Source organism: Pinus tabuliformis, chromosome 8 (assembly GCF_031772625.1).
Source record: "Pinus tabuliformis cultivar Carrire ecotype Pingquan chromosome 8, CPIR1, whole genome shotgun sequence".
In the NCBI taxonomy this organism is placed as follows: domain Eukaryota; kingdom Viridiplantae; phylum Streptophyta; class Pinopsida; order Pinales; family Pinaceae; genus Pinus; species Pinus tabuliformis.
In genome coordinates, this window is record NC_142294.1 from 674,056,041 (window position 1) to 674,069,770 (window position 13,730).

Below are 13,730 nucleotides of genomic sequence, written 5' to 3' on the forward strand. Positions count from 1 at the left end.
GTGTTGTTCATATACATAAACAAAAATAGTAAGAACTTGTGCATATCAAGCAGAGGGTGAGTCAACAAGTATTGGGTTAGCGATGTTAGCATTCTCCTTTGCGTCTGCAAACTTCGGCCCAACAATTTTTTTCGTTAAACTTTGGGATCTAGTTTCTCAACCCGCAATTGGAGAACATGCAGACACAACAAAACTTTTTGTTGTGCATCTTTCTACCGGAACTTTCTGATAATGGTATTGACTTATCAATATAGGTCCACAATTTGTAGGGATTTGGTGTTTCTACATCTTGCATTGCATTGCTTGTATATGGGAGTACATGTCCCTCATTTTTCCCAATGTCGTCATCATAGAGGTAGCTTCATTGGTTTTAGCTCCAATGATATTTATTTCAACATAAGTCGTTAGTGGGGTGTGCTTTTAATAAACCACCGCTGAAGCCTCTACAACATGAGAGACTCAATGTCGTCATCACAGAGGTAGCTTCATTGGTTTTAGCTCCAATGATATTTATTTCAGCACAAGTCGTTAGTGGGGTGTGCTTCCAATAAACCACCGCTGAAGCCTCTACGACATGAGAGACTGGGTGGCCATGTTGACCCCTGTGTCCTTGTACATTGGAGCTAGATCTTGAATGACCAATGACGGAGGTAATAGAGGGGTGAGCGAGGGATCTTAGGTTGATAGAAAAGCAGACTTCTCCTTGGATGCCATCGAGAGAAAGCTTGAGCAAAGAGTGAGAGTTGACAAAGTAGGGGGTAAATAAGAATTTAGGATTGGGGGAAGATAGGTGAAGGCTCTAGAGAGAGGGCTTTCGACACCAGATTCTTACTAAAAGCCATAGAAAAATATTATTGTCAAATATCATGCACATAAAAAGGTAGAGAGATGAACTAGAAAGGGGAGATTGCCCAGAAAAATGCCCAAGTTTCTTGTCCATCTTTGATAAGACTATGGCGGGACGAAGCTGTAGGGACATAGTGAAATAATATTGTGAGCTTGAGGTGAGCCACGATAGATCCATAATGGTAGGTAGAACCAAAGCCATCAAACATGCATGTTACAACCGATCTCCTCTTGCCACTCTTGCCATTTGTCCCCAAATTGTGTTCATGGATAGGTGGTGGCAACGAGATGGTTGGTATTTTTCGTGGGCTGTGCAAAGCACCCCCTTCAGGAAGTGTAAATTTTTAATATTGTTTCACATGCATGTGCAACATTTTTTTTTTTTGCATGGATATGTAAATGGGACATGGGTTTACAATAATGGTTTGGACATGCTTTGTTTTGGATTTGACAATCATAAATCAGGCACTTTTCAAGTCAAACCAAGTTATGCTTTAGTACAATATTATAACGTGTATAAACAAATCCCTATCCTAGTTACAATTTCATACAATATTGTAACATTTTTATAGATAGATTAACCCTAATTGCACAATAGGGTGAGAACCAAGTGGATTACAATGTGCAATTTATAAGTATTTTTATTATCTTATTCAAGTTTCCTTGTATATATTTTCCACATCGCTATAGACGATCTTGATGAAGCATCACTATAAATGATCTTTACGAGGCACAAAAGGAGTACTTATCCCATAGAGCAAATTTTAGTGGTCATAAGTTTTCTGTCAAATATAATTCGTTGTTTGTATACTATTTGTATCATGTAGGCTATATTTTGTTAGCTCCTTTTTTAGCCGTTCATTGCTAGTAGTGAATCCTTTGCTCTATTAAAGCGGACTTATCGTTGCTTGCATTGTCAAGTAGAGTTGTCTAATGACGATGCAAGCAACGATAAGTTTGATGAGAAATTGTAGTAAAGGTTTAATTGCGACGAGAAATTGTAGTAGAGGTTGTAATAGTGAAATAAGTTTAGTGGTAGTTTGGGAGGATCATTGACAATTGCTAGTAGAGAAGGCAAGGCAAGGCACAATTTTGAGTTGTGATTTTGCTGTGAACCCTATGTAGACAAATTTGATAGCATAGTCAGAGAACAAAATTGTCCCCAACAAGTGCTCACGCGAGCAAGCTCCAAAATTGGTTTAAGAAGAAAATTGCAAGCAGTTGGATGTTGCCTTAACAATATTGTAGGGCAATGTTGTTGCAAATTTTGAATTAGAATCATCATAAAAACACTACCAATACCTTGACTTTTGCACCCCTACAAACATGAACCCTAACATTAACACTTGTAAATGATGGCAATGGTGGAACTTGTTATCGATTTGCAAATCATGACAACGGTGCAAAGTTTAGATGATTATGATTCCTAAAAATTTAAACTATGTTGGGGAAATGGTGATCACTTACATATATTGTTTTGTTGAAGCCTAAGGGGTTAGCATAACTAGTAGTCCCTAATGTTGTTGGGTATTTGGCTAGTTTCACACAAGCATGTCTTTGGTTCGAATTTCATTGAGTTATGTGCATTGATATACATTAATGATTTTAATAAAGATACAATTTATGAATATAGGGAAACATCCCTTGGGTTTCTTGAGAGATTTTGATTGGGAATATTAATCTGATGGGAAAATCAACTATTGCTTACATATATTAATTTGTAACTAAATGTTTCAAAATTAGTAAAATAATAATGAGGCATAAAACATTGCTATTTTTGACATGAATTTGAGTGGTAAAGCCCTAACCTTAACTTCAACATCATATGATCATTACTTGATATGGAAGTTAGGTTTTTGGATGAAGTTTAATGGATCAATATTGTCAACTCTATAGTACAAGAATTGACACAACCTTGATGGTTATTGAGTGAGTTTCTTGATTTTCATCACAGTTTGTGAAGCTTGTGAGCAATGTTAACCACCTTTGTAGACTCAACATGAAAATGAATGGTAGGTAGATGACATGGTTATTATCACTATGTTTTGATTGGCGAAATCAACAACTAGGTGGGGCTTGTACTTGCATGAGGCTTGGTTAATTCCAACCGCTACCACTATAACCTCCAAGTGCATCCACATGATCCCACACATGGTAATGAGCTAGTTGAACTTTGAACCAACAACGTTGTAAGGAGTGCCTTAATGGCGCACCCTATTCTCAATTGATTCACACCTTAGGGGCAAAGGACACGGGGGTGGGATTTGATTCATTGATATGTGCAGGGGTAATGAGAACATTTTTATATGGTTTTTCTGTGTGCAACTACATGTTCAACCATTATCTCAAGGTGTCGCCATGGCTTCAAGGCTAGGTCCTCATGGGAATTAAACCTTGCCCAATGATGAAAAACTTCTTGGTTTACATCATTGGATCCAACTTCTTTGAGTGTGGACACTTTGCTATTAGTTTGAATGCAAGTGATCAATATGAAGATGAAAAACATACCAAAAAGCATTATTATAAGTCTCCAATCACATGCATTTTGTTGACAATGTAGAATAGTTAGAGTTTATTTACAATATAATAACATAGCAAAAAGTTGTAGATTTGAAAAAAAGAAAACATTATATGGCATTAATAGTTATAAGTTTTTGCAATTGCAAATCAATCAATTAAATGATTTCATAAAATTGAAGTTAAAACATTATATGACAACTCTAAATTTTAAGAGTGTTACAAATCTTATTTTTAATTTAAAAATAAGGGAATCATTAACAATGTCGATTATCAATCTACTCATAATACATTTTATAAATTAAAGAACATGATCATCATCATGTGAAAAAACATAACATGCATGAGCAATATACATGTCAAATATACATCTTATATATATATAGCAATCAATATACATGTGCAATACATGTGCTAGCTAGGTATGTCGTAAGTGCTAGAGGCATGAATGCCTTTAGTACTGGATGTAGGTGGTATATCCTTACCTTTATCAAATAAAGATGCAAATGAAAAAAGAGTATGAAATAAGTTTCCGTTATGAAGTATAACACCTGATGTGACCATATCTTATAAAAAAAATCCTAAATATCAAGTGTTGGAGGTGTAATAGATGTGGAGAGGTGTGGGTCAATGGTTGGGGAGGGCGACAATAGTGTGTGGATCAACAAATGGTCCAGTTGGTGAGACTCAAGGAAGAGGTGGAATGATGGATGGTCTAGGTACAAAAGCATGTGGAGGAAGATGAGGGATATCAATGTGTACGGTGTAGAGTTGTGAGGTGGAGAACCATGCGATGGAGGAAAATGTGAAGATGATGGTGAGTTTGGTGCATGACTAGGTGGTGGAGAATCATGTGGTGGTGGATGATGAGGGGATGCTAGTTGGTTTGGGGCAAGACTAATTGTTGGAGAATCATGTGGTGGAGGAGGATAAGAAGATGTTGGTTGATCTGGTGTAAAAACAAGTGGTGGAGGATGAGGGAATGCTAGTTTGTTTGGTGCAAGACAAGTGGTAGAGACGCAGGATGAAGATTTTGTTGAATGTTAAGACTCCCTACGTGTTGTTATGGTAGAATGGGACAAGAGCAAAGTTCAATTTATATACTTAGGAGATAAGGTCATTTCATTGACAATTACTAGGATATGTTTACTTAGATGATGACTTAGCTATTACAAGATTTTGCGGATGAGGAGGAATTTACAAAGCTCTAAGTGATTGTCAAAAATTATAAAAAAGCAGAGCCACTTTCCATTGTTACTACCGAGGCCAACACCATGACCAAGACAACCTTGTTAAGGTAATATTCCATATGCATTTCTCAAGAGCGTTTCGTTGATTTTGGAAAACATACTGAATACATTGGTTCTAAACCATAAGACAAATGGGATACAATGGTGAAGGACTAGGCAAAGGAAGTCAAGGAATCATAAGCCCCATTGTAGTTGCATATCAAGTCAAAATATGAGGGCTTAGGTTACAATGGAAAAGAGGAAAATGCCATAAAATCTAAGTTCACATTTGCGAAGACAAAGGACATGATAATATGTCCTTCTCATTAGAAGAGAGAGTGACAATAGAGGAACAATGCAATAGACTTCCATTCCATCCTTCTTAAGGTCGAATGCAAAAGGGAAACGATGAAGGAAAAAGAAAGACTTATTTGCAATATCGGTGTGACACTAGACTTAATGTTTGACATTAAAATTGTTTGGTCATTAGAATTGTTACTTGTTTGAAAATTTCTTTGATATTAGAATTGGTTACATGTTTGTGTAACTTGAACCATGTATAGATTTATTACTTGACATTAGACTTCATTGCTTGTTTGGAGATATTTGACATTAAATGCTTGTTTTGGAAATATGGGACAACATAATTGTTTTCTTGTTTTTGTTTTTCAATATTAACATTAAAATTGATAGAGTTTGAAAATGTTTGACATTAGTCAAATCATTTTTTTGTTTTCAATGTTTGACATTCAAAATGTTTTACTGTTTGAGAATGTGAATTGTTTCTTGTTTGTGCTTTTTAATTTTCTATATTAAAATTGATCATTTGATCGAAAATGTTTAACATTAGTCGAATGTTTTTGTTTTCAATGTTTGACCTTAAAACTGCTTTCGTTTATGAAAATCATAACATGTGAATTGTTTTTTGTATGTGTTTTTTAATTTTTGATATTAGTGTTGTTTGTTTGTTGGAAATCATTAGGAGCAGAATTATTCACTTATTCTTTTAATGTTTGACATTGTAATTAATTGCTTGTATTTGTGTACTTTAAACAGTACATACATTTAATATTAAATGCCATTAATATCGTTTTTGTTTTCTAAATGTATGACATTAGGATATGCACTTGCACTCCCATATTGTATTCTTCATTGTCATTGACAGACTCTTTTATTCATTCGATGGGCATTAATAGCATTATCTTATTTTATCTAATCTTCTTTATGTTTTCAATGTTTGACATTAACATAGTTTTCTTGTTTGAAGATTTAACATTCAAATTGTTTTTAGGATTTTGAGATTTCAATGTTTGATATTAGAATTTTTTTGCATATTTGAAACTAGAACTATTTTTTTTTTTGAATTTTCAATATTCCACTAATTTTTTTGATCGGTAGAATTTTTTTGACATTAGAATATTTGTTTGATTGTTCATGTTTCAATGTTAACAAAGTAAACTATCAAACAAGAAATGTAAACTCAAAACGAGAACTCTAGGCAAAAACCCAAAAAAACACGAAAAAGCATAATATGGGACTGATGTTTTGTTGTTGTTGTTGCTGTTCTTTTTTATTTATTTATTTCCAAGGGTAAATTTTCAATATTTTTTAAAAACTATAGTAAAATCCAATTAAACCCAATTTTTTGCGTAAAAAAACACCTTGAAAATGAAAATGATTGATGCTCGAATAACATCTTTTTTGTTTTTCAGGGTAAATTTTCAACATTTTTTAAAATGACATTAAAAAAAATATATCATGACTCTGAAAAACCTTAAAATTAACAATTTTCAGGCATGACATTAAAGATAAAATATCACGTCTCTTAAAAGCTTTAAAATTCCAATGATTTTTTGGCATGACATTAAAGATAAAATATCACGTTTCTAAAAAGCCTTAAAATTCCAACAATTTTCAGCCATGGTGTTAAAGAAAAAATACTTGTAATTGTTTTCAACCATAACATTAAATATAATATATCATGATTTAGAAAAACCTTAAGATTTTGACAAATTTTCAACCATGAAATTAAACCCAAAGATCATGACTAAAAAAACATTAAGTTCTCAACATATTTCAACCATGGTATTATGAAATTTTTTTATGATTAAAAAAACTTTAAAAATGAACATCTGAATGAAAAAGTCATTATACCAAGAGTAATTTCTTTTTTAAATGCTAGAAGTATAGCGATTTGAAAATCTTAGCCTAACACAGCTTCACACATCGCAACAATTTTTTTATAATTAACAATCAAATTGATACATAGTGTAGGCGAACTCGACCCATTGTAATGAAAACTCAAAGACCAACCATGAAATTGACATTGTGGGGGTGAACTCGATCCATTATAACAAAAACTTTAAAATTAACTATCAAATTGACGCATAATGAGATCGGGTTGCTAGATCAACAGACCTATAGAAAAAAGGAAAATAATAAATAAATAAAAACGAAAAATATAAAAGAAAACAAAAATTAAAACATAACAAAAAATAAAACAAAAAACACAAAAAAATAAAATAAGAAGTAAATAAAAATATATATTAAAACATAATTTTTTTTTTAACTTTAAAATTAACTATCAAATTGACGCATAATGAGACTGGGTTGCTAGATCAACAAACCTATAGAAAAAAAGAAAATAATAAATAAATAAAAATGAAAAATAAAAAAAAAAAATAAAAAATTGCAATAAAATAAAATAAGAAGTAAATAAAAATATATATTAAAACATAAAAAAATTAAAAACATAAAGTATATATATGGAAAAAAATAAACATAAAAATGGTTAAAAAAACAAAAAAGTTAAAAAAGGAAATGAATTAAAATAAATAAATAAAGAAGAAAATATTAAAAAAAACATGATTTAAGGAAAAAACATAATTCAAGCAAAAAAACAAAAAAAAACTGAAAAATAAAAAAGCAAATAAATAATAAATAGTATAATAAAATTAAAAACATAAAAAATAATAAGAACGTATTAAAACATTTTTTTGGAAAAGATTAGGAATTAAAAAACAAAATTAAATTATAAAAGACAAAAAAAATAAAATAAAAATAAATAAATAAATATTTCAAAAGACATAGTTTAAGAAAAAAATTAAAAAAACTGAAAAAAATAAATAAAAAACAAACAAATAATAAATAGTATGTGATTGGATAATTAACAAAAATCATTAAAATAAAGAAATAAATAGTACCTAAATAAAATTAAAAACATAAAAAATAATAAGAACATTAAAAAAGAAAAACATTAAAACATTTTTTTGGGAAAATATTAGTAATAAAAAAATAGGTTAAAAACATTTTAAAATGTCAATAAAAAATAAAAAATTAATTAAAATAAATTAATAAAATAAAATAAAATAATCGAGGTCCCACGAGTCTTGGCTTGTGCATAAAGAGGAGTTGCATGGGCTGCTGATTTGGGCTGGGAGGAGTTGCACGAGCTTCTTTCCACCTTGAGCAGCGGCCCCATGGGCACTAGGCGGGGTAGACGATTCCCGGAATCACCCTTGCCTGCTGCCCATGGTCCATGGGGCTTTTTATTTTTTATTTTTTACTTTTACATTTTTTTTGTTATATATATATATATATATAAGCAAAGTCTTTCGGTAGAAATCACATAAGAGAATTTTTTGGCCAACACGTTTCGAACCAACAAGTGTGGTTCATCATCAGGACCAGATGAAGAGACAGACCATGACAAAGGCTTAAATAGAGAGCAATGTAGAGACATAATATAAAGTAACGACTATATTTGAACAATAATATTTAAATTATGATATCAATTTATTAATATATTAAAAACATATATTATTAAGTCACTGCTATGTTAAATGATTAATTTTTGAAAAATAATATTTAAATTAATTTATTAAAACCGAATATTACTAGTTTTTGAAAAATAGTATTTAAATTATGATATTAGTTTATTAAAAACAAATATTAATAAGTAACCACTATATTAAATCGCTAGTATTTGAAAAATAATATTTAAATTAAAAAAGAAAGAAAGAGTCAAACTGTAAACAAGGAGGGAAGTCAAATTTTTTAAAAAGGAGTGAAGACCATAAATGAGACAAAATCATTTAATAAATAAAATAATTAATGGAAATAAAATAAACTTAATTAAAAATAATTAATGGAAAAGTAAATAAAATAAAACAAAAATATACATGAGTCAAAAGATATATATATATATATATATATATATATATATATATATATATATATTCAAAGAAAAGTAATCAATAAATAAAACATGGTCAACAATAAAATATGGGGTTGAGGTTCATTAAACAAATAACAAAAATACTAAAAGGAGTTAAGAACGAATAAGATGATAAAATACATAAAAAATACGAAGGATCAAGAAAATAAACTCTAATGAAGAATAAATCAAGAACAAATACTATAAAAATGACACCAATACCTACATAGATAAACAAACAAATAAAATAAATCCTCAAAAAAAGCCTAAAAAACTAGGAGGATAGGACAGGGACCCAACTTCTACTAATTTTCCAACCATCATCTCTATTCAAATTATTGGGTATTTTTTCAATTTCTAGGGTCTCCCTCAATTTATGATGATGGAAATGACTAACCCTAGCAACGACTTGGGCCTCCTCAATGCAGATGTGATGCTTAGGTTTATCTGAATGCTCTGTGAAAGCAAAGGAGCGGGTCCTGCCATGCTTGATGTTAGCGGCATGCTCACGAATCCTTTGATTAATCGATGGACCAATCTCACCAATGTAGGGAGTCCCACAAGAGCATGGGATAGTGTAAACACCCTTCATATTCTTGGGGTCCACTGGGTCATTTACAGATCTAAGGGAGCTCCAGATGGTATTTAAAGGCCTAAAGGTTGAAGCCACCTTATGCTTCCTTAGGATCCTCATAATCTTGTCAGTGGTCCCTTGGACAAGAGGAAGATGAACACCAGAAAATGGATCCTTGGTATCTTTTTTAGCACTAGGATCTTTTTCAGCTATGAGGAAAGCCTTATTACATTCGTGTCTACTATACCCATAATTAAAGAAAACACTTAGGAGATGTGCTTTCTCTTCATTGAGATGGTTGTCATTAGAAACTCTTAAAGCTCTAGTCGCTAAGTGTTGAGAACACCAAGCTTTTGAGTTGGGAAATGATGAGAATTAGCATGAAGATATTGTTTTGTATGAGTTTTCTTACGAAATACCTGATGAGAAAAAGCGCCAACATCATTCCTTGAGAGGAGCACGTCAAGGAAGGGCAGATTACCATTACATTCAAATTCCATAGTGAACTTTATGGAACTAGATTGATTGTTAAGATGGAGGAAAAATAGTTCCAACTATTTTTTACCATGGGACTAGATGACACAAGTGTCATCCACAACCTCTTCCAATTCTTAGGTAGATGACGAGAAGAAGCTAAGGCCTTTGATTCAAAATCCTCTATGGATAGATTAGCTACCAAAGGGGAGAGGGCGGAACCCATGGTGACACCGCAAGTTTGTTCATAGAATTCCCCTTCAAATGAAAAGGAAGTAGAAGTAAGACAGATACCAACTAAGTAAGCCGTATCAGGATCTGTGATGCGCTTGATGACTTCGACGGCCTCGTTGATAGGGATGTTAGTGTAGAGGGAAACCACATCGAAGCTCACAAGCTTGTCATCTGGATCAAGCTTGAAACTCTTTAATGTGTGTTTTTTTATTTTAAATTGTTTTTAATGTGTGTGTGTGTGTTTTTTTCTTGTTTTTTTTGTTTTGTTTTGTTTTTTTTTTTTAATGTTGTTTTTTTGTTATAATTTTATTTTTCCATTTTTTTAATGTTTTTTTAAAGGATTTTATTTATAAAATTGTGTGTTTTATTTTTTTAACATTTTTTTGGTTATTTTTACTTAAATTTTATCTAAATGATTTTTTTGGGAAAAAAAACTTCAAATGTCTAATCTTTGAATAGAAAATTCATAATTTTTTATTAAAATTTGTTATTTGTCCAACTTTTTTATTGAATTTTTTTATAAAAATATTTTATTTAAGATGTCTTTTTTAGCAAAAAGATCTTGAAATATGTAATATATGTGTGTGTAAAATGTGTATTTTTGTCAAGTGTTTAAAATTATTATTTTTTAGTGACAATTATTTTATGTGTATTGAAATATTAATTAACGATATATAACAAATCCTAATCTCAAAATATTAATGTTATTATTATTATTATTTTTTTAAATTTGCACAAAAATTATGATTTTTTTATTGTAAAAAAACATTGCAAAAAAAAACAAAAAACACATGTTTGGAAAACCCTTAAAAAACAAACATGTTAGGATGAAAAAAAGAAGAGGAATAACACAATTTGAAAAATGGTTAAATAATAAACATTTAAAAAAAATGTGCATACTTCGGACGTAGAAAATTTAAAGTGTCAAAAATATGCTTTAATAAAAAATGTTAATGCTTTTCAAAATCTGCATGAAAATCACCAACATTTAAAAAAAAATATTCACAGTTAATACATTAAAATGTAAAAAATAAATCCTTTAAAAAAAGCGGTTGATGCTGCATCAACACTTTTCAAAATCACTGATATTTAAAAAAATGTTTATACTTGATACATAAAAAAATTCAAGTGTCAAAAATATGTTAAAAAAGGTGTGTTCTAAATCACACTTTTCAAAATTAAATGAATTTTTCCTACCTCAAAAAAATGAGTACTTGGTACGGTTCCCATTTGATAGTTTACATTGTTTGTTTTTATAATTATATTATTGTTAGGAAAATTGTTTGACATTAAAGTTGTTTTATTTTTGTATTTTTGTATATATATATTTTTAAATAGTGCATATATTTATTATTCAACATTAGAATTATTTGCTTATACAAAAATATGTAACATTTGACGTAGGTTGAGAATTCCGATGATAACCCATAGTGTTTGTTCATATATGATCAACATTTTGAATCTAAAGGAAGATTCATCTTCTATTGCCTCAAAATTACTGTCATACATAATTCATAGTTTTGCCTACTCATTGTTGTAATATTCCACAAGGGAAACTAGACCGAGAACGACGAGGGCAACTAACTTGTATCCAAAACATAAAAAATCTCTAACTAAGAAATTGTCTAAAAATAGTATAAAAAATACTACATGTCATCTGCCAGTTACAAGTGGCCATACATTAAATTGTACAAGAAAATAAATTGTTGAAACCAAAACATGAGCTAGGAAGACTAAACGAGCATCATTTTCCAAAATATGTTATTGGGGCCACATTAAAGGTAACCTTCTATATGTTCTAGGCAAACATCAAGGCTAACCAAGTAGGGGCATTTGTGGAGTTGGACTCTTTAGATTTTATTTAGGCATGCAATGATTTCATTACCATCCTTGTATTTTTCTTTGACCACTCAACCTAGGAGCATCTTCATTTTCCAGTGGAGGGTGATGGAATTAAGATATTGGTTGCAATGTCCCCTGGTGTGGCCAAGGTTTGGAAACTAGCTAAAAACTTCAATTTGAATCTCAAAATCAGAAAATTCCTATGGCCAGTAGAGGCTAAAGCTACCATCTATTGGATTTCTGTCTAGATTTCAAGTGTAGTAGAATGAAATATAACAGCCACTGACTAGGATTGGGTTTGAGCACAAGTTCTACCTGAGGGGCAATGACCTTCAAATCATCAGTGAGAGCACATACGCTGGTAAGGCATAATGTTTAGAAGAAGACAGGGCACAAGGTTGGAAAACCCCTAGAGGAGGTTTAGATCAACAAAACTAGCCAAACTAAACCAAGGCAAAACCATAAGTAGATATATGGCTTGTGTTTAAGTTGACTAGGGGGACAAGATGAGGCATAAGTAACATAGGAGGCTGGTTTGGGGCATATCTCTATGTGAGGGCAACAAACCAAATTAACTAGAACAAACCAAAAGGTTTCAATGCCACTAAGACACCCCACAAACCATAAACATACTTCCACCATGCAGGGAAAATCAAGATGGAAAACTTGCAAAGATTGGACATAGGATGATTTACCTTTGTGTTGATGCCCTGTTGGGTTTTGGAGTGCTATTATCGACACACCTTGCTCCTCTGGACATTGCAAATTCCCAAACTGGAAATGCCTGCGGCCATTCCCTTGCTCTAGACTCAAAAACTTATCAAAAGATGGGTGTAGTGAGGTTCCGAGCCAAGGGGGTCTGGGCCTCCATAAACCATTTGACGAAAAAATCCAACATCATGGTGGAGGCATCCCGCCCACTGTTAGGAGTCATCACATATGTAGTAGAAAAACACAAAGTAATGACAATGAAGGCAAGAGTGCCTAGTGGAAGTGGAGGATGACATCTTAATGTGATGGGATGTTGAGTTTGTTGGAACGTGCGAGTGCATGGGGTGTTAGGGCCATGCCATCCTCCCCTCTTTAATGTAAGTAAGGTGGCAGGGTGGCAGGCTTACCCCCTTGTCCATTGGTTTTGTTTTCAATACCTCAGTCGGGTAAAAATTGTACAACCATTGATAGAACCATTTAATTATATTTAATTAACATATTGTATCTTACTGCACAACACAAAATTCTACTTGAAAAAGAGTTAAACATTATATGACATTAATGATTATAGGTTTTTGCAATCACAACTTAATTGATTAAATGATTTCATGAAATTAAAAATAAACATTTTATGACAACTTTATTTATTTATTTATTTTTTTCCCGAAGAAAAGAGCGAAATTTTTATTAAGAAAATAAAAAGTTACATTGCATATGCTTTTAGCATTTCTGATGATTCAGATGCTTGCTGATTTGTCATTCTTTAAAAACACAAAAAATCTCAGTCTTTCTTGACTGATTGAGAAGTTTGAAATATATCCTATACTGCTGTAATAGAAGTCTGATAATAACTATCATGTCTTCCTCCCTTCAGGAGGCTTAGAACAGTTAACAGAAATATTTTAGGGTCTCCTTCAGAGAAGGAAAACAACCCCTTACATGGCTGTAAGTTCACAAAATCATGCTGTTATGAAAAGTATAAAGAGAGTTTTCTGATTGCAATACTCGAAATATAACAGAAAAAGATGCTGGAAGTATAAACAGTGGTGCCCATGAACCAGAAACAAAAAGAAATATAGAGCCGCGA